This window comes from Lepidochelys kempii, chromosome 7 (genome assembly GCF_965140265.1).
Source record: "Lepidochelys kempii isolate rLepKem1 chromosome 7, rLepKem1.hap2, whole genome shotgun sequence".
Classification (NCBI taxonomy): domain Eukaryota; kingdom Metazoa; phylum Chordata; order Testudines; family Cheloniidae; genus Lepidochelys; species Lepidochelys kempii.
Window position 1 is genome coordinate 111,683,436 of NC_133262.1, and position 23,626 is coordinate 111,707,061.

The 23,626-nt window shown below is 44.5% G+C and overlaps 1 protein-coding gene across 1 annotated transcript in view; it reads left to right on the forward strand.

Annotated features, from left to right (window-relative positions):
• The window catches only part of HSPA12A (heat shock protein family A (Hsp70) member 12A), an 86,369-nt gene that overhangs the window by 45,848 nt on the left and 16,895 nt on the right, over positions 1–23,626 (forward strand). The window lies entirely within an intron of this gene.

Below are 23,626 nucleotides of genomic sequence, written 5' to 3' on the forward strand. Positions count from 1 at the left end.
TAGGGGTTCACATGTAACCCCCCGAAGCATTACAGGGAGGCACCCAAGTTTTTTGGACTCTGTTCTTCCTATCTCTAATGTTGAGCAACATTTTTCTTAACAGTCTTTATTGTGGGATTGCTAATCATAGTGCCAGAAGCAAAACACACTTAAAGTTCTGATGGAAGGACACAGTTATAGGTAAATCTGAAACACTATAGACCCATCTGTTATCTATGTATATTGTTGTCTGCCTGCTGTCTGTGTGCATGTGTGATCATGAAATGGCAGCTATGTAAGAAGAAGGATAGAGTAGCTCTATTGACATTTCTCATTTGTGGCACAGTGGAATGTTGTTGAATAGTGTCTGTGACTGTGTTTTTTTTATCAGCAAGCTTGATAAATAGTGAGGACTGATAGAGCTGTAAATGAGGACGTGTGAACAGCTGAAGAAAAATGAAAGGAAATGGAGAAATAATTGAATGCATACTTGAAACACAAAATGACTCTTAAAAAATGGAAATAGCACAACAAAAGAAGAAAACTGATTCTTCTGGTTTGTAACTGTCTTGCAGTCTTATGTATTCTGATTGTCAGATCCACCCTGTTGCTCAAACCAGTACTTGCAGTGTTTTTATTTTTAAAAAACAAGCCTTTGCTACTTAATATTGAAACATGCAAACATCTTAAAAATGAGAATTTGCTGCCACAAGAGTAACACGGTGTAGAAATAAGTAGAGGAAAGTATGAAGAGGTAAGAAATGATCACTTTGTAATTGGAAATACTCTGCACTTTAGCTAGTCTAATATGGTGTGAAGGTGGCTCACATCAATGAGCACTAGGGGGGAATCTGTCTGAGGGAGCTGGGGCAGGTGGTATAAGAGAAGTATGAATATCTTGGGCAAAGAATAACCATATTCAGTCATTACCTCATAGTATGCAGTTTTGCAAGGCAAAGTATTGAAAAGGATTTTGCAATCTGTGGTAAAGGGCTTTTCTGCTCATCTCAGATGGGTTTCCAAGCAGAAGCTAAATATCCCCTGGAACAGTGAAAAAGAGTAGAGGATATAACTCTGCTATGCCATGTTCAATATTGCTGTTTCCTGTGTCATGAGGAGTCAATAGAGATCCTCCTATTTCCCTGCCTCTGTTTATTCTCTCTTACCCAAAGATTGTGCAGTATAGTGATGTGGGTATGCATTAAGGGGATTTATGAGCCTAACATTGCTGCAACTGAAATCAGCAAGAGTTTGCAGTTCACTCAAGGGGAGCAGGGCTAGGCCTGGAGCATGGGAGTAACATGAAATAGGCTTTCTATGGGACTTTGTAAATCTTATGCTGTATATGACAGAAAGAGGTCTTCCTGTTGCAGTACAGTAAAGGCCTCTCTGATGAAAAGATGAAAGCTGTCCAAACTATTTAATAGCATCTATGGTAAATTTCTAGAAGTGCTGTGTGTAATTAAATGAGAAATAGCGGCCAAATCTTCTAGCAGTTTGTTGCTGTAATATGTTGCTTTGAGTGGCACTTGTAACCTCTAATTGTGCCCCTTCATACAAATGAAATTCGGGCGCAGTAGCCTGCTTATCAGGAGACTTTAATATTTCTAGTCAGGTGTCTCTTTTTAATAGTTTTCAGAGTAGCAGCCATGGCATTTTTCCAGCTCATGTTTCACTATAGCTTCTTCTGGTGCACTAAAGAAGGAGTGGGAACTGCAGCCTGGAATTTCTTTAACGTGCCAATAGAAATAAGGGTCAGGGAACGGGTTGGGGTGTGACAGGAATATGTGAATGGTGAAGCTGTAAAGTAAGGACATAAAGCACAGTATGTGAAATATGATCAGTGCAGAGCAAACTAGCCTGCAGATTTATAAACATCAGTTAACTGAGCAGTTATTTAGTGACGTTGTAAACATTGTTTCATTGTAGGTTCTATGAATCTCGATACTGTGTATTTGAGTCTCTCAAAATAGATTTGTAGTTTGATGACAGATAACAGGGATTACAATAAAATACATGCTTAGTTCATATAAATATAGAGAGGAAGTCTGATCTAAAGGACTAAGCACAGAGCCAGGAATTCCAGTGGGTTAAGTCTGGCTCTTTTTTGAATATCATATCTGCCTCAATTTTGCCCTTGTATAGAAAGGGGATAATAATATTTACCTAACAGATTGGTTTTTAGGCTTAACTAATATTTATACAGGCTAGGTTGGTCAGGACCAGAGGGGACAGTCAAGGAAATTAAAAGGTGAGAAATGCAAAACTGATCAAATTCAATCCTGTTTCACACAACATGTGATGAGAGTGTGAAACTCTTGTGCAATGGGAAATCATTGAGGCTAAGAACTTAACAAGATTCCAAAAGGGATTGGACATTTATATGGATATCAAGAATATCCAGAGTTGTTGTAATTAATTATAACAAATTTTGTGGAAGGGATATTAATCCTTATACTTCCGGTCTTAAGTCACTGTCTAGCTATTAGGAATCAGGATGAGACCTAATGTGGGGGGTAGATTACTCCACATATGTCTATTGCAGGGTTCTTATACTTTCCTCTGAAGCATTTAGTCAGGCCACTGTCAGAGAGAGATTACTGGACTGGACCTTGGGTCTGATCCAACTGACAATTCCTATGCACATCCCTTTAAAGATGTAAAGTGCTGGATAGTTTATTATCAGTATTGATATACGTACAAAATGTATTGGAAAAACTTGATGTTCAGGTTTCCAGCATCAAGAAATGGATTTAAAAGGGCAAAGAAGAAATGGCTTTCTGATTAGATGAGACACTGACACATAACCATTTGTAGCTATTTCACCAAGCTGAATATTTTGCAACTCTCTGGAGAGAGATTTCAAAATATGTTCTTTGTAATAAAATAGTTCAACATGCCATTACTTTTTTTTGTGCTGTTGCCTCAGTTGTGCACATCTGTTCTATTGTCAAACATTTTCCACCAGAAAAGAAGTCTGCTTTTTGGAAGGCACTGTTTAAAAAAAAAAATCAGAGCAATTAAATACTTAATCTTTTCCCAGAATGTATTGTAGTCTGGGCTTTTCTCTAGGATAGAGAGTGAATATTTTGAGAGACAGGAAATGAAAAACAATAGCAATGTCAGGACTTCCTACAGAATTTGGTTATAATTAGTGAAGACTACATCAGCAGAAAGCAAAATCATAACTGGAGAAACAGTCATTTCATTAAGGGTCAGTAAAAATGCAATCACCATCAGCACACGATAGCCCACAATAGAATGAAGCTTTCCAATTCACCAAACTTACCTTCTTGTGTACGACATACACCATGTGACCTCATGACACAGTCCTGTTGAATTTTGGAACAGGAGGCTGCTCTACCTCAGGTCGAACAGCCATTCATTTCAGTGGAAGTGATGCCTATCTAAAGATTGCAGGCTCAAACTCCATACATGTGGGAGGAGTGTTGTTAAGGTTCCTTCCCCACTCTGAACTCTAGGGTACAGACGTGGGGACCTGCATGAAAGACCCCCTAAGCTTATTCTTACCAGCTTAGGTTAAAACTTCCGCAAGGTACAAACTTTTTTACCTTTTGTCCTTGAACCTTTATGCTACCACCACCAAGCGTCTAACAAAAATAACAAGGGAAGTGCCCACTTGGAAACATCCTCCCCCCCCCCCAAAACATCCCCCCAAGCACTACACTCCCTTTCCTGGGAAGGCTTGATAAAAATCCTCACCAATTTGCATAGGTGAACACTCAAACCCTTGGATATTAAGAACAACGAAAAAGCAATCACGTTCTTAAAAGAGAATTTTAATTAAAGAAAAAGTAAAAGAATCACCTGTGTAAAATCAGGATGGTAAATACCTTACAGGGTAATAAGATTCAAAACATAGAGAATCCCTCTAGGCAAAACCTTAAGTTACAAAAAAACACAAAAACAGGAATATACATTCCATTCAGCACAACTTATTTTATCAGTCATTTAAACAAAACAGAATCTAATGCATATCTAACTGGATTGCTTACTAACTCTTTACAGGAGTTCTGACCTGCATTCCTGCTCTGGTCCCCGGCAAAAGCATCACACAGACAGAGAGTACCCTTTGTTTCCCGCCCCCCCCCCCAGCTTTGAAAGTATCTTGTCTCGTCATTGGTCATTTTGGTCAGGTGCCAGCGAGGTTATCTTAGCTTCTTTACCCTTTAAAGGTGAAAGGGTTTTTCCTCTGGCCAGGAGGGATTTAAAGGTGGTTAGCCTTCCCTTTATATTTATGACAAGTGTAATTTATTTTCTTCAGTACTGTTAAAAACCTACAGACAGGAGAACATTTTCAAAAGCCCCAAAGTGAGTTAGGAGCCTAAGTCCCACTTTCAAAAGGGCCTTTAGGCTAGATTTTCAATTGTATAAGCAGCTAAACAGATTCTATGGTTGGAGCTAGGTGCCATCCCTGTTTAGGTGCTTTGGAAAATCCTACTAGACACCTATCTGCATTTTTAGGTGCCTAAATACCTTTGAAAATCTGGCCCTTAGGAGCCTAAGTCTCATTGAAGGTCTGCTGCTGCTGTTTGTATTATTTTTTATTGTATTACTATTTCATTACTTAATTCTCCCTTCATTTTTTAAGAAGCTAGAGAGACTTAGAGTGAGATACAATGCACAGTGTGGTTCGTTTTCTATTGGGCGCTGTCATAATAACCTTTTTTCCCTTAAAGTGTAGATCTGGTGTTTAATGCCTAAAGACAAAGGTGATGTTTTGAACTTGTGAAGTCCTCATACTGCAGCCAACTGCATTGTAGCAAGCCTTTGATGTAAACTGCATAGGAAAGGAAATGTATTTAGGCATATTAGTGGCTTTAGAGAGACAGAAGACTGACTGTTCTGTAATGGCACTTGCTAGCGGAGACAGAATTGTGTTAATGAACTGATTGTCCTGATTATCAGAGGCTCATGGGGTTATCTTGCTCTGACAATACTTTCACTTTAATGTTCGTGAATTCTTTTTAACCTAAGCATTACAGTGTTTATAAAGCAATATTGCTGAATTTTGCAGCCATGAATAATTAGGGAATTAGATTGGTCATGGAGTGAAGACCTGCATAGTGGGAAATGTGTGCTAACAAACCTCATTTTACACCTCTTAATAACTGCAACTAGGTTTACATGAAATCACCAGAATCGACTAGGTGAGCCATTTTATCCAGCTTTGCAAAATTCTACTCATCCACTTGCCTGGGGCAAGGTTTGTTTGGTTTGACTTGTTATAGTCAAGTAAAATGTAAGGCTTTTCATTATGTTCCTGGTAAGAGAGCAGGTGGATATTATTCTGTGCTTAGGTAGTAAATTTGCGCAACTTCACAAGTGTGAATCTGTGTGTAGCTTCCTTGCAACGCATTTGGAATCTCTTCCGTAGTAATTGTCTCACTTCATTGACGTCTACTGTACTTTTATATAGAAAGGCGAGCATCTGTACTTAGAAGTGGAAATGTTAACAGAGAGCTCCGATGCGGCATAGAAAGACTTATGAGACAAATGAAAATAGTAGAGCTGATTGAAAAATCAGAATGTCTGTCCCGCCTGAAGAAGGACCACAGTGCATCATGGGATACCAGTCCATAGAGGCTAAAGGGGCCATCAGGCAACCAAACTGTAACTTCCATGAGGCACCGCAGCAGCTCAGGCAGACACAGATTAATTGGCCCGGAACAAAACATTTCACTTTGGTTCTCCAAGGCAAAATGTTTCGGTTTGAACTGACCCCACCCCCAAAATGAAATATTTCATTTAAACTTTCCCAACAGAAAATCAATTTTTTTTTTATTTTTGGGGGGGCAAAATCAAAATTTCCCACACAAAACTCTTTTTAACCAAGTTTGCATAGGTCTCTTTATAGAACTAGTTTGATCCACAAGAACCTATGGTAGAGAAGTAAGCGGGGAACCCTGCTGGACACTAATGTTCAGAAGGTACATGAGTAAACAGAAGCACTCTGGTATACCTTCAAACTCAGCAGTTGGTGTGCATGTACAGTGTACAGAGAATATTCCTGCAGAAATATAACCTAGGGCATTGGAGAGCTCATGAGTCTAATAGGCTATAAAACCGAGAGTGCTACGCATAAAAATTCCAACTGCCGTGTGGCTGATGGCTTCCTGCACCCTGTAAAATGTAATATAATGCAGTCCATGATTACTGTAATGCCCCTGTTTGCTATGACTTCATCTACTGCATAAATACATCCTTCAGCAACAGTCATTTTGGAAGTAGCTGCAGCAAAATTACCATAGGGGAAGTACAGAATTTCTGCTAGTGCAGCCCTGTTTCTGCCTGACGGCCTGCCAGCACAGCCCTTCACCTTGGCAAGCACTGCTTCTGCAATGTACACATTAACCTCATCCAGGCTGATGTTAAATTTACTAATGTGCTTGGGTCCAGTTGTAATTTTGGAGAAAGGAAGGAGAGCAAAGCAGCAATTGCCAGATCACTATTGTTTCACGAACATGAAAGAAGAGATATAATGAATATTGCCGGGGTAGTCTTTCAATATCATTCATGGTGATAAACACCTAGGGTTAATCCCATCTAGCTGTCATTTTGCTGCTACTTCTGCCCTAGATTTCTATAGAGATTATTAGCAAGAATCTTATTCTGGTTTCAAACACGGGGCTAAAATATGATGTACCAAACTGTGGCATTTAGCCAAAGAGCTGACTAAGGAACAGTGCATCACCACTATCAGATGATTTGCTAAGGGAGGGTCCAGCTTGTTCCCTGGTACAATCAGGCTGCTCTCTGGACCAGTGCAGAGGCGAGGGCGTGGTCATGGCACTGCTTCATCCCCACTCTTGTCCCTTGGGCGCACCATGCGTCCTGGTGACACAAAGAGGAAGCAGTGCCTGTTCTTCCCTAAACGCACAACTGCAATTTGTGTGACAGCCTGTTATGTTGGCTGCACAAGGGGATGGGGCAGTGGGAGCTTCTTATACCCCATCATATGCACCCCTGCATATGGGCCTGCTACAGACTGGCCAGTTGTAACTTATTTATTGAAACTAATATTTTAGAACAAACTGTGTCCTGTGTATTGCAAACAAAATATGTTTGCTTATGTCACTATTGCCACCACCAAGCATTCAAAAATCCTGAGTCATCATGGATGACTGATTTAAAACTCCCAATATTTAAAAACAGCAGTTCTCAAACTGTGGGTTGGGACCCCAGAGTGGGTCATGACCCCATTTTAATGGGGTCACCAGGGCTGGCTTACACTTGCTGGGGTCCAGGGCTGGAGCCTGAGCCCCACCACCTGGGCCAAAGCATGAGCCCAACGGCCCGGGGCCGAAGCCAAAGCCAGAGGGCTTCAGCCCTGGGTAGCAGGGCTCAGGTTACAGGCCCCCTCCCTGGGGCTGAAGCCCTTGGGCTTTGGCTTTGGACACCTCCCTCCCTCCCCCTCCCCCCGCTGCCCGGGGCGGTGGGGCTCATGCAGGCTCAGGCTTCAGTCCCCCCAGTTGGGGTCATGTAGTAATTTTTGTTGTCAGAATGATTTTGAGGTTCTCTTTATTTGCATCCTGATTTGGGGGCCTTTGAGGTTCACTTTTTTAAGCTTTTCTCTCTAACCATGAGGGCTAGAAACTTTTATTTGTAAATGAAGCTTAGAGTTCACATAATCACATGATTCCAGAAGCTGGGGCTTTAAGAAAAATGCCCAGTATTGTGAGATTTCTGATAAAATCATGAGAGTTGGCAACACTGTTATGCTTTTCCTATACTCTTCCGAGCGTTGTACATAATTGAAGTTCTAGAAATGTATAGGAAGAAGCCATTTTATCCTACTCAGTCTCACTAAGTTTGTGGAAATTCCTTTGATAAAACTAACAAATGGATATCTTGATTCCACCAAGATCCAGGGTGTGTCCATTTGTTATGATGACCCAGAGAGACTGTGACTGACCTGCAGGTGAGAAGTAGAAGTCCCTAGTCAACTCTCCACAGAGGCTTTTAAAGACTAACTGCAGAGAAAATGCAAAGCTCATCCACGTATCACACAATGCAGAACATTTCAACACTGCTCTAGCCACTGGTAGCCAGTATTCATAACTAAAGTACCTTCTCCTGGCATCTTCAACTCACCTTTCCCCGCCACCACAGGGTAGAATATTATTTCCAGGTGCATCCCACTCAGAGATCTGTTTTTGGCTTCAGTAGCTACATCAGCTGTGCCACCAAGATAACCTGCCAATACCAATTCCCTGCAAGCCGCATAACTCCCCTTCCCTAGAGAAATGAAGTCCTACTGAAACAAGGGTCTTCTGAAGGCATTTCTGGATCCTAAGAGGATTTAGGAAACGATCTCCCCGCCCTAAGCCATGCTGGTGGGGAAGAAATAGAGGCACTGACACATCCAGGCCTCTGGATCTGAGGCAGTTCCCACCAGCAATCTAATTCCTATGAGGATCCCTTAAAGGCAGCATGAAACAGATGCTGCTGTACTTCTCCAGTGACAATCTTCATGGGCTCCCTGCCAGCAGGGATGGTAAATCATAATCTCAACACCTGCATAAAGGAGGCAACAGAATCCCCATCTCCCCTGCATGGGGGAGGCTGGTAGCAGCAGGATCTTCACACTCTGCTGTGCCATGTGAGTTGGCAGCAGACTCTTCACAAACACGCCACCAGCAGGGAGCAGGCAGCAAGGTGGTCACCCTTTCACACACACAACTGTCAGTAGGCCGCCCCTCCCATGATGATTGCACTACAATGTCGGCTTGCGGGAGCAAAAAGGGAAGTTTGTGAGGCTCAAAAGAGGGCTGTAGAATCCAGGGGTTCGTGACTTCAGTGAGCACCGCTACAAAATTACTTCATCCTGTTCATACAAGGGAAGGGTGCTTTGGATTTAGAATGTGCTGTCATGTATAAAGAGAATAAGAGGGAGGTGGCAGCCATCAGAAGCAAATCCCAACACAGGCAGCTGGATATTCCGAGTTCCCCTGGCTCCATCAGTTCCTGCAACCCGACAGAGTCCACAGGCTTCCCCTGGAGCTAGTAGACCTTTGCGCCTCTTGCTTTCCTAAATCATCTCCTATACATCCGTAATCCATACATCATTTGCAGCCCCTGTTTTGGCTTCCTGTGAAGTCTGCATTGGCCCATTGTTCCTGCTGATCTGCAGCTGGTCTTGTGAGCTTTGGAACAACTGCAGAGACTAAGAGGCTTGATGGGGAGCAGGAATCAAAGGTATGAATGAAAGCTGGGGAGATGGGGTGAAACTGAAGCACAAAGGTTAGGTAGCAAGTCAGGAATCAAGCAGAGCAACTAAGCTCCACAGCTTTTCTTGCACCCTGTCTTCTCAGCTGTCCTGTGGAGCTCTAACTTGCCTTGGTCCTAGCACACTGTGGAGCTCCAAGACTCTGCAGGGTATCTGGCTTTCTGCCTTCTTGGGCTCTCAGTGCATGTCCTAAGCATTTCACTTCTTTGTAAATGAAGTTAGCAAAATTGAGAAGATGGAGTTGAGAAGGGAGTGTGTGTTGATAATGGACGTGTTTCCAAGAAGCAGTGTTCAGAAACTGAGGAAATTCAGGTTAAAATTAAAGAAAGCCTAACATTTGGAAGTACAGTAATGCACAGTTAAGGCACCCAAACAACCCAGACTCTTACCTCTGTCACAATAACTGGAGGAAAAACAAATGTCAAGAAGCTAACAATCAAAACAAATAAATTTGTCTCAATGAGACAACTTAGCCATCTAGAACAAACTGTTCATCTAATCAGCTACCAAAGATACTTGGATTTCTTGACCCTGAAGTGGTTATGCCACCCGCAGGCGCCTTTACAACCTCATGCAGTCAATTGTTCAAAGGTCATGCTGAAAGCAAACTGCATTCTTTGTTGCGATTCTAGATGCCACCAATTATACACCTGGGATGAAGGCACATTTGTCGTCTTGTTTATCTGAATGCAGTGCCCCAATTTCTCAACAGCCACTGGTAATAAGCCCCATTACAGGCTGTACTTTCTGCACCCATGATGGGACTTGCTTATTAATAGACTAGCATCCAGAAGTAAAATATCAAATAGTTTACCACTTTATCGGAAATAAATGACTAAAGAATATATAAGCAGGCACATGGCTAATGAGAGCCCAGCTTGAGATGCCTTCTACCTGATCTTCAAAGGTGTCAAGCACCCACAATTTCAACTGACTTCGGTCGGTGCTACAATGCACATCACTTCTATAAACCAGTCCCTGTGTGTCTCAAGTTGGGTACTCAAAAGCTGAGGCATCCAAATTACTGGAGCCTCTTGCAAATTTAGGCCTGAGTATGTGTCCTGATTTTATAGAGACAGTCCTGATTTTGGGGGCTTTTTCTTATATAAGCACCTACTAACCCCCATCCCATCCTGATATTTTTCACTTGCTATCTGGTCACCCTAGGCCTGAGTGATGTGCAAAGAGATCACAGAGGAAATTTGTAGCACCGCCAAGAATAGAGGAATCAAATCCAGATCTCCTGACTTGCAGTCTTAGACTTTAAACAAAAAAACATCTTTATTCTTTAAACAGAAAGAAAATTATTCTACTAGGAAGGAGAAATTTTTTCCAATGCCTCTTTGCAGTTAGATGAAAGTTTTTCATGGAAGTTGTGACGAGATGCCAGTCAATGTTTGGATTAACGGTGTAGTCAGTGAAAATACTTCAATACCATGTTGAATTAAATTGATCTTTTCTATATTAATTCATTTGTTAAAATGTCTGATTACTGCTAATGGTGCAAGAGCATTCTAGACTTCTCAAAACTGCTACACTTTTACCCACGCAGATTAAATAATCAGCTAGTGTGAGGAATATTTCCCTTCAAAATCAAGTAGAAATTCTAACTGAAAAGATTATTGAACTCTTTAAATAGTCCTGTGAGCACTTGAATAACTTCAGCCTTTTCACAGTGAGTGTGATGTTGCTGTCATGGTGTCAGATATGATTTGCTCCTTCTCACCGATACACTAAGGCAGGCTCTTGACACAACAGTCACAAAGGGGAGAGATTAAGGACTTCATGTGGATTTGGCCAATGGGAAAAACACTGGATAGTGACAGATTCCTTATCAACTTTTTATAGTGTTTTGTTCCTTGTCCTTCAGCAATAATATAGTCTGCACTGACTTAGGGTCCATTCCACAACCCTTACTTTCAGTAAATTATACTAGTCAATACTTGCAAGCATAAATACTACCTGATATGAGTAAGGATCATCAGAGTGTACCCAAAGTAATTCCAAAGACTCCTTTGTAAATAAATAACAGTGGCAATAGTTTATACTTTTATAGCTCCTTTCATCTCAGGTTCTCAAAGGTGTTAAAAATTAGTTAAGTGTCAAGACAACCCTGTGAGGCATCTGTGTTGCTCTGTACATGTTACAAATGGAGATGCTGAGGCATAGAGCGGCTACCTTCCTCCTCGGTGTGGCACAGTAGGGAATGAAAAGAAGTCTTATTTCCCAGTTCCACACTAAACAGCAGTCAGCACTGCGTTCCAGAAGCTGTCTTGTACATCTGTCATCCTTATATTATTAAGTCACAGAGAGAGCTTTCTGGGGCAAGGAACATGTCTTGCTATCTTTGTAAAGTCTTGCAACACTACGTGTCAAGACAAGACTCAGAACAATAGTTCAGGAAAAGGAGGGTAGAGAGACCTTACTGGAGAGGAGGAGAAGTTAGGAAATGATCCCATTAGAAATGGGTTTGAAAGAGAAGAGAGAGGATATTTGGAGAAGTGGGAAGTGTTTGGCATTTAGGGGACAGCATGTTAGAAAAGGCACACAGCCAGGAATGGCTAGTTTAGTCTGCAGCAAATGGTAGCAGTCCCCAAGGGGCTGTCTGCCAGCTGAGAATACTTCCTCTCACACTCCTCTGGCATGGTCACCAGGGTCAGGAGTGGAGGTGGCACTTCTATGCCAACTAAGGACCCCTCACACTGGGGGAATCCTCAGCTGCCAAAATCCAGCCAGTTTCTGTTCTCTTTGCTCCACCAGAGCAGCACAAGGAGGATGATAGATGGTCAGAGGATCTTGCCCCAAAGCAGCAATAGACTGAAAGGATTGGGAGAAGCCTAGGAAGCAAGAGAGAGAAAGTAGGAAGAAGTGAAAGCAGACATGTCGGATTGTGATTGATTTGTTCTAGGGGTTTGGAGTGGAAAGGGAGGAGGGAGCTATGACACTAGCTAAAGGCAAGTGATACCAAGGGAAAATTTGTTCAAGAAGGGACACATGCCATATGCTTTCAGATGGTCTGTCATGCGCTATGAAAATATGGGCTACAGTATTGGTCTTTTGGTTAGATAAAGGCACTAGATGTAGAATAATAATTGTTGAAATGCCATTAGTGAACGAGAGAAGCCTTAGATAGACGCTTGACGTGGATTGTTAATGTTCCAAACCATACTGTCTGGATCAAATGGGATTTATCATCCATAGAAATTCATATGATTATACTGAGCATGTGGTCAACATGGTATAAAGTCAGTACTACAAGAAAAATAAGTCCCCAGTCCTTTGAGCAGATGCCAAAGAGTGGGAGTTTGTGCATTCAGTTCCTGACAGTTTCAAGCAAGTTCCAGCATCTGAAATTGTGTTGGTACTTCATCTGCTTCTGCTAAAGCTCAGGTCCTAGCGAACACATTATTGTCCTTTCCCCATCTTTCTTTTACTAACATCATGTCTGCATTACCACTTGTATCAGCAAAATTTATGTCGCTCAGGGGTGTGGCGCTGTAAGGCTTCTAGTGTAGACCTAGCCTGGGTGAATTCAGCACTGCTGGAACATTAGGGATGTGTAGCATTTAACTGCACATAGCTATTAGTCTGCATAGTCTCGCTCCAGTCTGTGGGAGGACCAGAGTTGTGGAATGGGCAAGGGACGCAGTCTCAAATTCAGAGGAACAAATCCAAAAGGATCCTGGCTCCTGTCCCCACAGATTTCAGGGCACTCTTTAGACAAACTCTCCCTCCTTCTCATTGCTGGGTATTTGCCCCTTTCTGTAGCATGGGAGCATGGCAGGGCCAGTAGCCATGCTGCCAATGACTCCCTGTCTGAGCTGCAGTCCATGATTCCAAAGCATGTGCAGTTGGCGATTAGGCTGCCAAACACAGCATTAACTCTCTATTGATTTCCCCTTCAGATCAGTGATAGTTTTGATGAGGAGCATGTGTAGTGCAGTTGCTTCCCCACCTGACCCTAGCCTTGGCCACTTTTCCCCCACATGGACCTGGGGTCATGCAGATATTTTGTGGAGGGAAAAGATGACTTCCTGAAAGACGCAGGCAACATTCTGCTTTACCATTGCCCTGTCTACTGCCCCACTTACAGTTTTCTCTTCTGATTTGCTTCCTCCACAATGTGTCTATGTAAGTAGGTTACCATATCTTTGGCTACTGTAAAATTCCTCTGGTGGTAAGTATTTTAGATGAGATTAATGAGTAATATGCTGATCCTGGCCTCAGAACTCCATAATCATTTGTTATGTGAATATTTAAAATGCCTAATTTAATTCAACTGGAAAACATTTCTGAGAGATTATGCAAAGTGGGTATGAAATCATTAGAATAAGATGCCCTGAAAAACCAAGGAAAACTATCGTAGGAATCTTGCATATTATATATCCTGTTTCTGTCCCATTACAGGGCTTCCACTCAGCAATGATGTTGAACCCAGAGGGCATTTTTCTTGTGCTTTCAGTATTTAAATGATGCAGGAGGATGTAATTAATGGTTGATGTTAAATGGTTAAACTTGGATATTAACCCATTGTTGCATTATTTTTTGTGCTGTTTGTATCACTGTTTACTAGAATTTTTGGCTTCTGTCTTTGGGACACTTGTATGTTCCTTACAGATGACAATTGAGCCACCAAGTTTGTATCTGGGGTTGAACTTTCGCAGAGTTCAGAGGTGTTCCAGGCATCCCTAGGGTCCAGGTGTTGTGGGGCAACCATGTGTAAGATTGCTAGTGACTGTGAAGCTGCTAGGAATGGTTTAAGAAGCTATTGGTTCAGTGGATGCCAATTCAAACTGTAGAGGTGTTTAGAGCTGAAAAATGAAATGATGGGAAAATATGTGAAGTCAAAAATATAAGAAGGCAGAGGCCACTGGGGTCTGGGAGAACTTGTAAGTGGGCGTCAGGGTTCCCACCCCACTCTGAACTCTAGGGTACAGATGTGGGGACAATCATGAAAGACCCCCTAAGCTTATTTCTACCAGCATAGGTTAAAACTTCCCCAGGGCACAAATCTCTATTTGTCCTTGGACTGAGGTATGCTGCCACCACCAAGTGATTTAGACAAAGAATCAGGGAAAGGACCACTTGGAGTTCCTATTCCCACAAAATATCCCCCCAAGCCTATACCCCCTTTCCTGGGGAGGCTTGAAAAATAAACAAGGTGAGCACAAACCAGACCCTTGGGTTTGTAGGACACTAAAAACCCAATCAGATTCTTAAAACAACAGAACTTTATTATAAAGAAAAAAAAAGTGAAGCACCTCTGTAAAATTAGGATGGAAGGTAACTTTACAGGACAATCAGATTCAAAACACAGAAGATTTCCCTCTAGGCAAAACTTAAAAGTTACAAAAACCAGGGATAAACCTTCCTCTAGCACAGGGAAAATTCACAAGCTAAAACAAAAGCTAAACTAACGCATTTCCTTGCTTTACTTACAGTTTTTGTAATCTAGATGCTTAGTTCAAGTAGGGCTTTGGGAGATGTATTTTCCCTGTCCTGATTCCTTGCTGACCTGGAGAGAACCAACAAAGAGAACAAAGCAAAAACCTTCCCCCACAGATTTGAAAGTATCTTCTCCCGTTATTGGTCCTTTCGGTCAGGTGCCAACCAGGTTACCTGAGCTTCTTAACCCTTTATAGGTAAGGAGGGATTTTATGATACCCTTAGCTGTATGTTTATGACAGGGCACTTAATGAGATAATTGAGGCGCATAGCAACAGTTGTCTGTGCTCACCAGGAAGAGTGAGGGGAACATGCCAGACACAGAAACGTTTCCTAGAAGAGGTGGGTGTCAGAAAATAAAGGGGAAGAAACTAAGTAAACTAGGGATGGCGTCAAAATGAATGACAGGGAGGAGGAATATATTAACAAAGGGTGGAGAAGGCTAGAGGACTGGACAGCCAGCACACAAGCATTTTTAAAACAATGATAAATGTTGTATAAATATATAGTAGCAGTTTATACTCCATTGCTAGAAAAAGGGGAGATAAGAGGAGTGTCAAGGGAAGCTAACAGGACAGTTATAAGACTGAGGGCTATTAATCTTGCCCGTATTACACAGGGGCTAATTCTCCCAGGCCTTTCACATTGCATAGCCAATTACTCCTGTGCAGTGTGTGTAAAACACTACCAAATCAAGACTGGGAATACAACAGGGGTCTCTTAATTCCCAGTCTGGTGTTCAGTCCGCTAGACTACATTGCCTCATAGGCAAGTCAGCTAAACTTTCTTAGCCTCAGTTTCCCTCATCTGCAAAATGGGACTACTGCCTTTTGCCATAAGTGAAATCCAAAAATTATACCTGATTATAACTAAATATGCGATAGGTGACTGAGTATTCTTGTCTTGTCACTTAATTTCACAGATGGAGAAGCTGATGCTGAGATAAATGGGAGTAGTGATAATTATCCACTACATTTACATTTGTAAATGCAAAGTGTTACATGCAATCAGTAGCACAGATGGGAAAAGAGTTTAGGACATCCTGTCTCCCACTCCCATTCTTAATCCACTAAAGTAAATGTTTTTTAGAGGTAACCTTGTTTATTTCCTCCAGAGCTTTCTAAATTCATAAATGTGAATTTTCTAATGAAAATGGCTTTCTGACTCTTCACCAGTATCCGGAGTGTTGGCTTGATTATTGTCTCTTGGGAAGCATTCAGATACTGAGGTGATGGGTGCCACTGTAAAATATTCTGGGGAAGGCAAATAACTTGTTGTTTTGGGCTTAAATAAAGGCAGCAATAGAAGCTACAGCCATGAATGTATTTTAAAAAAATAACACATTATAGGATAAGACTTTAATCCTGCAAGGTGCTAAGTGTCTTCAGTTTCTCTTGACTTCAGTGGGAGTTGAGGAGCTCAGCCCCTGGCAGGATTGAAGCCTGAAAACACTCAGAGCTTGTCTACACTACCACTTAAGTCGATGTAATTTACGTCGCCCAGGGGAGTGAAAAAGATTCCCCCCTGAGCCACACAAGTTACATTGACTTAAGTGCTGTCCATACCGGTGCTATGTGGGTGGGAGACACTCTCCTGCCAACATAGCTTCTGCCTCTTGCGGAGGTGGCATAATTATGTCAACGGGAGAGCGCTCTCCTGTCGGCACAGGGCGTCTTCTCCAGACGATGCGCCGATGTAGTGCTGCAGTGTAGACTTGCCCGCCGGGTCAGATTTTCAAAAATGTTCAGCACTTCTCAGTTCCCACTGAGGCACCTACACAAAGTGTCTGGATTCTCAAAAGAATTGAGCACCCAGCAGCTCCCAGTTTTCTCTCACTTTGGTCTGGTGCCTAAATGCAAGCTGAACTCTTTTGAAAATCCAGCTCCAGGTGTGGGTGCCGAGCACTTTTGGGAATCTGGCCCTAAGAAGATAAGTGGACTGAGTTAACCAGGTGATCTGACCGCATTCCGTTATATTCACGTATTCCTTTCTGTAATGTATGTCTCTGATTATTCTGAAAACTAAAATCACGGCATGTAGGCATGTGAGGGTTTTCATGGTTTTCAAACATTTGGGGACAAGGCTTTTTAAGTAGCAAACCTAAAGATTTAACATCATGGCGTTAAGCGTGTTGCTCAGGTAGCTTTCTGAAATAGGTTACCCCTTTGTGAGTCTCTTGGTGCTAATACAGTGAGTCTTTTCCCTTGTTGCTCGTCTTCTTTGCTGGCATGCTCAGCCGGGTAATTAGGTCTCAGTTGTTTATTTGTGACATCCCAGTATGATGCCATGGGACTAGAGAAAGTGCTAGCCAGTGAGAAAAAAAAAATAAGGCTTAACGAAGAGTTCACTTACTGACGCACTAAGCGGGCGATGTTATCACAAATCTGTTAACACAATGAACTGATTGGTTTAAACAGTGTAAATTTCAGAAGGCATTTAATTTCCAGCTGTAGTGGTGCCGTCTTAGTTCAGTTACAGAATACGTTCCCTATAAACGCTATGCTGGGCACAGCTTGCGATCACAGCTTTCCTGTTGTGAGTAATTATAGCAAATATTCCAGTAAACCCAAAATTTGCCATTTATTCACAACTGCTGTTTATTTGTAATAACAGTTGGGTGAATGGTACCAACCTGTAGAACTCAGTTCCGTAATAACCCACATCAACTTTATGCAGATATTATAAAGGGCCAACTTTATAGCTGCCCCTGCAGATTTTGCACCCACCAACTAGCACGTATATGCTCAAATTAAATAGCTGCCTAATTAGCTGAGAGAGGAACCTTGGGCTTGTAGCTAAGGCTAAGGCACTGAACTGGAACTCAGGAGTTGTGGAATTAGAATTCCCAGCTCTGCCACAGACTTTCTGTGTGACCTTGGGCAAGTCATTTAATCTTTCTGTCGCAGTTTCCCATCTGTCAAATGGGGATCATAGTACTTCTTTTCTTCCATCCTTTGTCTTATCTAATTACGCTAAGTTTTTTGGGGCAGGAACTCTCTCTTACTACATATGTGTACAGTGCCCATAGTGGTGCTCTACTAGGGTATTACCCTAGCTGTGCCTGCATGTGCCCGTTTGGAGCTGTGCCTGCAGAGGCCTGTCCAAGACATCCTTGGGGGAAAATATAACTACTACATATATAATTAATATATGTTCCGTACTCTCTGTACTTTCCAGCTTGCAAAGTGGCTGTTGGTCCATGCATTAAATACATCTCCACACGTACATTATTTATCTTTATGGCCCCAGTGGAGCAAAACACTGAAGCACCTGCATTCCTATTAAGCACACAAGTAGTTCCCTTAAAACCAGGGCAATTATGTACATGCTTCAAGCTGTGCATCTGCCTTAAGTGTATTGCTGACTCACGGGCTGTATGGTTAAGAGAATGACTTTCATTTAAACAAAAACAGGCTTATGCTTTCTGAAATTGAACCAAATTCTGAGGGGTATCTCTCAAACTCACGTCTCTTGCTTAGTTCTCTGAGTGGGCTACTGGCATCTCAGGTCACAGTACAAGGGGGAGATCAGCCCTGTGGAACTGCTATGCTCCCTGCAGCACATATGGGTATGGATTGGGTGATGCCTTGACTCTGTCCCCCTCACGTCTCCCTGCGCTGGCCCGCACATTGGAATCAATAGGGAGTGGGAAGTAAGCTGTGCCAAGTAAAAGACTCATGGAGCTTACTTCCCTTCTGGATCAAGGGAGAACTAGGGACAAAGATTGGCTTCTCTTCTGCTTCTGGGGCAGCTCAGCTTCACAGCTCATGGAGTTAACAGGAGCCTTAACACTGATTTATGACTCAATTCTGCAAACTGTTCTGCACATTGACCCCCACACATCATAAGTGTCTGTCTGCATGGATCTGATTGTAGGAGTTGAGCCCTAGAAGGATCTGCTGATCTATTAATTCTGATGCCGCCTCCTGCAGTTCCAAGTCATCCAAGTCCTTAGCTAATTTTCTTTTATTTAATGAGCCGTTAGCTTCATCACAGTTTGTGAAAATATATTTTCCCTGTATTGTTGCCAGAAGGGTGATACTGTTTCTACAGCGTGGTATTTAAATTCATGTTTTAAAATACCAAGGCATTTTTGCCTACAATAAAATAGCACTCAAGTATCAGGAGACTTCTACAACCTATTCTCTGAGGTAGGGGGAAGAAATTGCTCTTTTCTTCTCGTTCCCCGTTTTTTCCCTTGTGGAACTATCATTGAGGTAGGAACATGCTTTGAGGCCAGTGAATTTAGATTCTCAGCTGTAAATCACTGTGCCTCCGTTTAAGTTACCCAATGGGTATCTTCATTTTACCCAACAAGTTTATAAACTTTAAAACGAAATACCAATCCAGGAAAAATCCCCCCAATCCTACTCCCTTGTACTCTGGTATCTCCCAGAGGGAGGCTGCTTGGAGATATGATCCTGGATTGGTTCTAATGCAGGAATTCCCTTTATTTTCCCCAGCCTCTGTCGCATGGAGATGGGTGCCAGTCTCCTGGAATGGCTCAGTATCGGCTGCTCACACCATCTCAAAATCAATACTCGTAGGAGAGGAGGGATGGTGCAGAGGTTAGGGTGTTAGCCTGGGATTCAGTGGGTTCAATTCCCTGCTCCACCCCAGACTTCCTGTGTGACGTTGGGCACATTCCTTAGGCTTACTTGTCTACACTAGAAAGTGTACAGCTGCTGTAAGATCTCTCATGTAGCTGCTCTATGCCGATGGGAGAGGTCTCTCCCATTGACATAATTAAACCACCCCCAATGAGCAGCAGTAGCTATGTCAGCGGGAGAAGCTCTCCCACAGCAGTGCTTATGTTAGTGTAACTTATGTAGTTCAGGGGGGTGGGTCAGCGACATAAGTTCTGCTGGCATAAGTGGCATTGTAGACGTAGCCTTAGCCTCTCTGTAACTCAGTTCCCATCTGTAAAAAGTGGATAATAGTGCTTCCCTACTTCACAGGGGTATTGTGAGAATAATTACATTTAAAAATTGTGAGGGGCTCAGAGACGAAGGTAATGGGGACCATGGAAATGCCTTTTCTATTTAGATGATCAACACATGAATCTCACTCTTGGGCTGCAGGGTCAGAAAATGTCTTTACGCTGAGACAGAGTTGAAGATCTAACAAATCTGTATACTACCTATATCGGGGCGGGCAAACTTTTTGGCCTGAGGGCCGCATCGGATTTCCAAAATTGAACAGAGGGCCAGTTAGGGGAGGCTAAGCCTCCCCAAACAGCCAGGCGTGGCCCAGCCTCCTACCCCTGTCCAACCCCCCCCCCCCGCTTCTTGCCCCCTGACAGCCCCCCCAGGACTCCTGCCCCATCCACCCCCTGTCCCCTGACAGTCCCTGGAACCCCCACCCCTGACTGCCCCCCACCACCCCATCCAACCCCTCCTCTCATTCCTGACTGCCCCCCCAGGACTACTGCCCCATCCAACCACCCCTTCTTCCCTGTCTCCTGACCACCTCCGGAACCCCTGCCCCTCACTGCCCCATCCAACACCCCCTCTCCTCCTTCCTGACTGCCCCCTGGGGACCCCTGCCCCATCCAACCACCCCTTCTCCCTGTCCCCTGACTGCCCCCAGAACCCCTACCCCTGACTGCCCCCCGCTGCACCATCCAACCCCCCTCCCTTCCTGACTGCCCTCCCAACCCCTGCCCCCATTTAACCCCCACTGTTCCTCGCCCTCTGACTGCCCCGACCCCTATCCACACCCCTGGCCCCTGACCACCCTCCCCAAACTCTCCTGCCCTCTATCCAACCCCGCCCCCCCCACCGCTCCCTGCCCTCATCGCGCTGCCTGGAGCACCGGTGGCTGGCGGCACTACAGCCGGACCGCCCAGAGCACCAGGACAGGCAGCCGCAGCTCTGAAGCCCCACCGCCCAGAGCATTGCACCGGCGGCAGCGCAGTGAGCTGAGGCTGCGGGGGAGGGGCTGGGGCGAGCCTCCCGGGCCAGGAGTTCAGGGGCCAGGCAGGAGGGTCCCGCAGGCCGGATGTGGCCCGTGGGCTGTAGTTTGCCCACCTCTGACCTATATCGCTGTACTAATCACAAACCTGGACCTCTCTTAGAGGCAGAGTTGGGGTGGCTAGAGGCATTCCATGTGTGCTGTCAGGACCAAATCCTCAGCGTAATGTGGTTTGACTTTGTGTGAAATGTCACGGTCTTGTAGAGATCTGGCCTTCCTTCAGTGGCTCATTATATTCAAAAGCAGTGTTGCTTGCTCTTTGGCCATGTCACCAGGATGGACCCAAACACCCCAGCACACCCTGTTCTCAAACTGTCCATCGACATGGAGGGGAGTGCATGGACACCCTACCCCTGCCTGGTGCTGCCCTCATAGCCCCCCACAAATATCCATGGATTTGCAGAATTGAGCCAGATCTGGGAACTCCACTACGTGGTGCTTGGTGTGATGCCATAAATGGTGGTCACTAGTTGGCATGGCGGTCTTATGTACACTCTGCCTGTGTTTGATGATGATGGTCACAAAGGTCTAGAGCAAGGGTTCTCTACCTTTTTCTTTCTGAGCACCCCTCCACCCCCAACATGCTATAAAAATTCCATGGCCCAGGTGTGCCACAACAACAGTTTTTCTGCATATAAAAGCCAGGATTGGCGTTAGGGGGTAGTAAGCAGGGCAGTTGCTCAGTGCCCCACGCCACAGGGGGCATCACGAAGCTAAGTTGCTCAGGCTTCAACTTTAGCCCCGGGTGGTGGGCTTGGGGCCCTGGGTTGCAGTCCTGTGCAGCGGGGCTCTGGCTTTCTGCCCGGGGTCCTAGTGAGTCTAATACTGGCCATGCATGGCTGACCCCCTGAAACCTGCTCACGGCTCCCCAGGAGGCACCAGACTCCTGGTTGAGAACCACTGGTCTGGAGGGTAAGAAAGCAACTATATTAATCTGAAGAAAGTGTGGTGACTTTTCACTAGTTGTCGTTATTGTGGTAGCACTGAGAAGCCTCAGCCAGGTTTTGAGTAGCTAGGAATAATTCCTGCACCCAAATTTGCTATTTTCACATCTGTCTGGATTAGGGTTGCCAACTTTATACTTGCACAAAACCAAACACCCATGCTCCACCCCGGTCCCGCCCCCGCTCACTCCATCCCCTTCCCTCTGTCACTCGCTCTCCCCACCCTCACTCACTCGCTCATTTTCACCATGCTGACTCAGGGGGTTGGGGTGTGGGAGGGGGTCAGGGCTCTGGCTAGGGGTGCAGGCTCTCGGGTGGGGCTGAGGGTCTTGGGGTATAGGTGGGAGCTCTGGGCTGGGACTGAGAGGTTCAGAGGGTGGGAGGGGGATCAGGGCTGGGGCAGGGGGTTGGGGTATTGGGGGGTGTGAGAGCTCCGGCTGAGGGTGCAGGCTTTGGGGTGGGGCTGGGGATGAGGGGTTTGGGATGCAGGAGGGGGTTCCGGGCTCGGATCGAGTGGTTTGGAGGGCGGGAGGGAGATCAGGGCTGGGGCAGGGGGTTGGGGTGTGGAAGGGGGTCAGGGCATGGAAGGGGATCAGGGGTGCAGGCTCCAGGTGGCACTTACCTCAAGCAGCTCCCGGAAACAGCAGCATGTCCCCCCTCCTGCTTCTATGCGGAGGCATGGTCAGGTGGCTTTGCGCACTGCCCCCTCCGCAGTCACCACCCCCACAGCTTCCATTGGCAGTGGTTCCCAGCCAATGGGAGCTGAAAGCTGGCTCTTGGAGCCCGGGCAGCGTGCAGAGCCCCCTGGCTGCCCCTACATGTAGGAGCCAGAGCGGGGACATGCCGCTGCTTCCATGAGCTGCGTGGAGCCTCAGCAGGCAGGGAGCCTGCCTTAGGCCCACTGCGCCGCCAACCACATTTTAGATATCCTGGTCAACGGTGCCTCCAGGGTCCCTTTTCGACCAGGAGTTCTGGTCAAAAACCAGACACCTGGCAACCCTAATCTAGATTGGTACTTATATGGCTCTCATCACTGTAATATCTGGATGCCCGAGAATGGTTAATAGATTTTATTCTTTCAATACTCCTACAAGGCAGTAAAGTGTTATCCCATGTTTACAGAGGGAGGACTGAGGCACAGGGTAGGTAAGTGCCCAAGGAAGTCTGTGACTGAGCCAGGAATTGGACACTATTTTTTGAGGTCCAGTCCAGTGCCTTCCCCATTAGACTGCCATTCCTACATGCTGAAGGCACAAAACAACCATCTCGCGGTGTGTGAATTTGGATTTATACAAATGTTTCCCTTGTAGATGGGGAAGAGTTCTTGGAAGATCTGCACAAGGTGATGTTTTACACCCCCTCAGGGTGTCTGCTTCTAGGTTCTACCCTTTGTATGTGGAGGGGAGATGGGTGAAGAGGGGGTTCCAGGGAGGTTTGGTCACCTATATGTCTGTGGAGGCAGACAGGGGAGGGCGCATATAAAGGGGACTGACTCCAATTAACATCTAATTCTAATAATAGATCAGGACAGTAAATGCAACTGATTAAGCACCATTTTTTGTTGTTGCGCTAATTGAGCCCTCGGTGTCAGTTCCAAAGATACTCGTGTGCTTCCTGGATAAGCCATATTATTTAGTACTGTGGATTTTATTGCTGTTGCCTTTAGTTATCCTGCCTGCAAAATAATGCCTAATGTGTCCTTCGAAAAAGGAAGCATCACTGCGGCCTTTAGTAGCTCAAACAGATAGTATTAGGAACTGTTTTTAAACCTTATGAATGATTATGTATTTCCTAATGCAGCATTCCTTTTGAGTAGGCCACTATGAAATAAATAAAGCCACACAGAGTGGAGTGAATGACAGCATGGTGCATGGCTTTGTGAAATACAGAAGTGTTGATGGTGCTAATTACAGAAGCTTTCAGAGATGGGAGCCACTCACACAGGCTGGTTCGCAGCTTTGTACATGTTCCTTTCTTAAAAGCTCAAATTATGCTGAATATTTCTCTATAGTACTGTCTGTATTTTATTTCATTT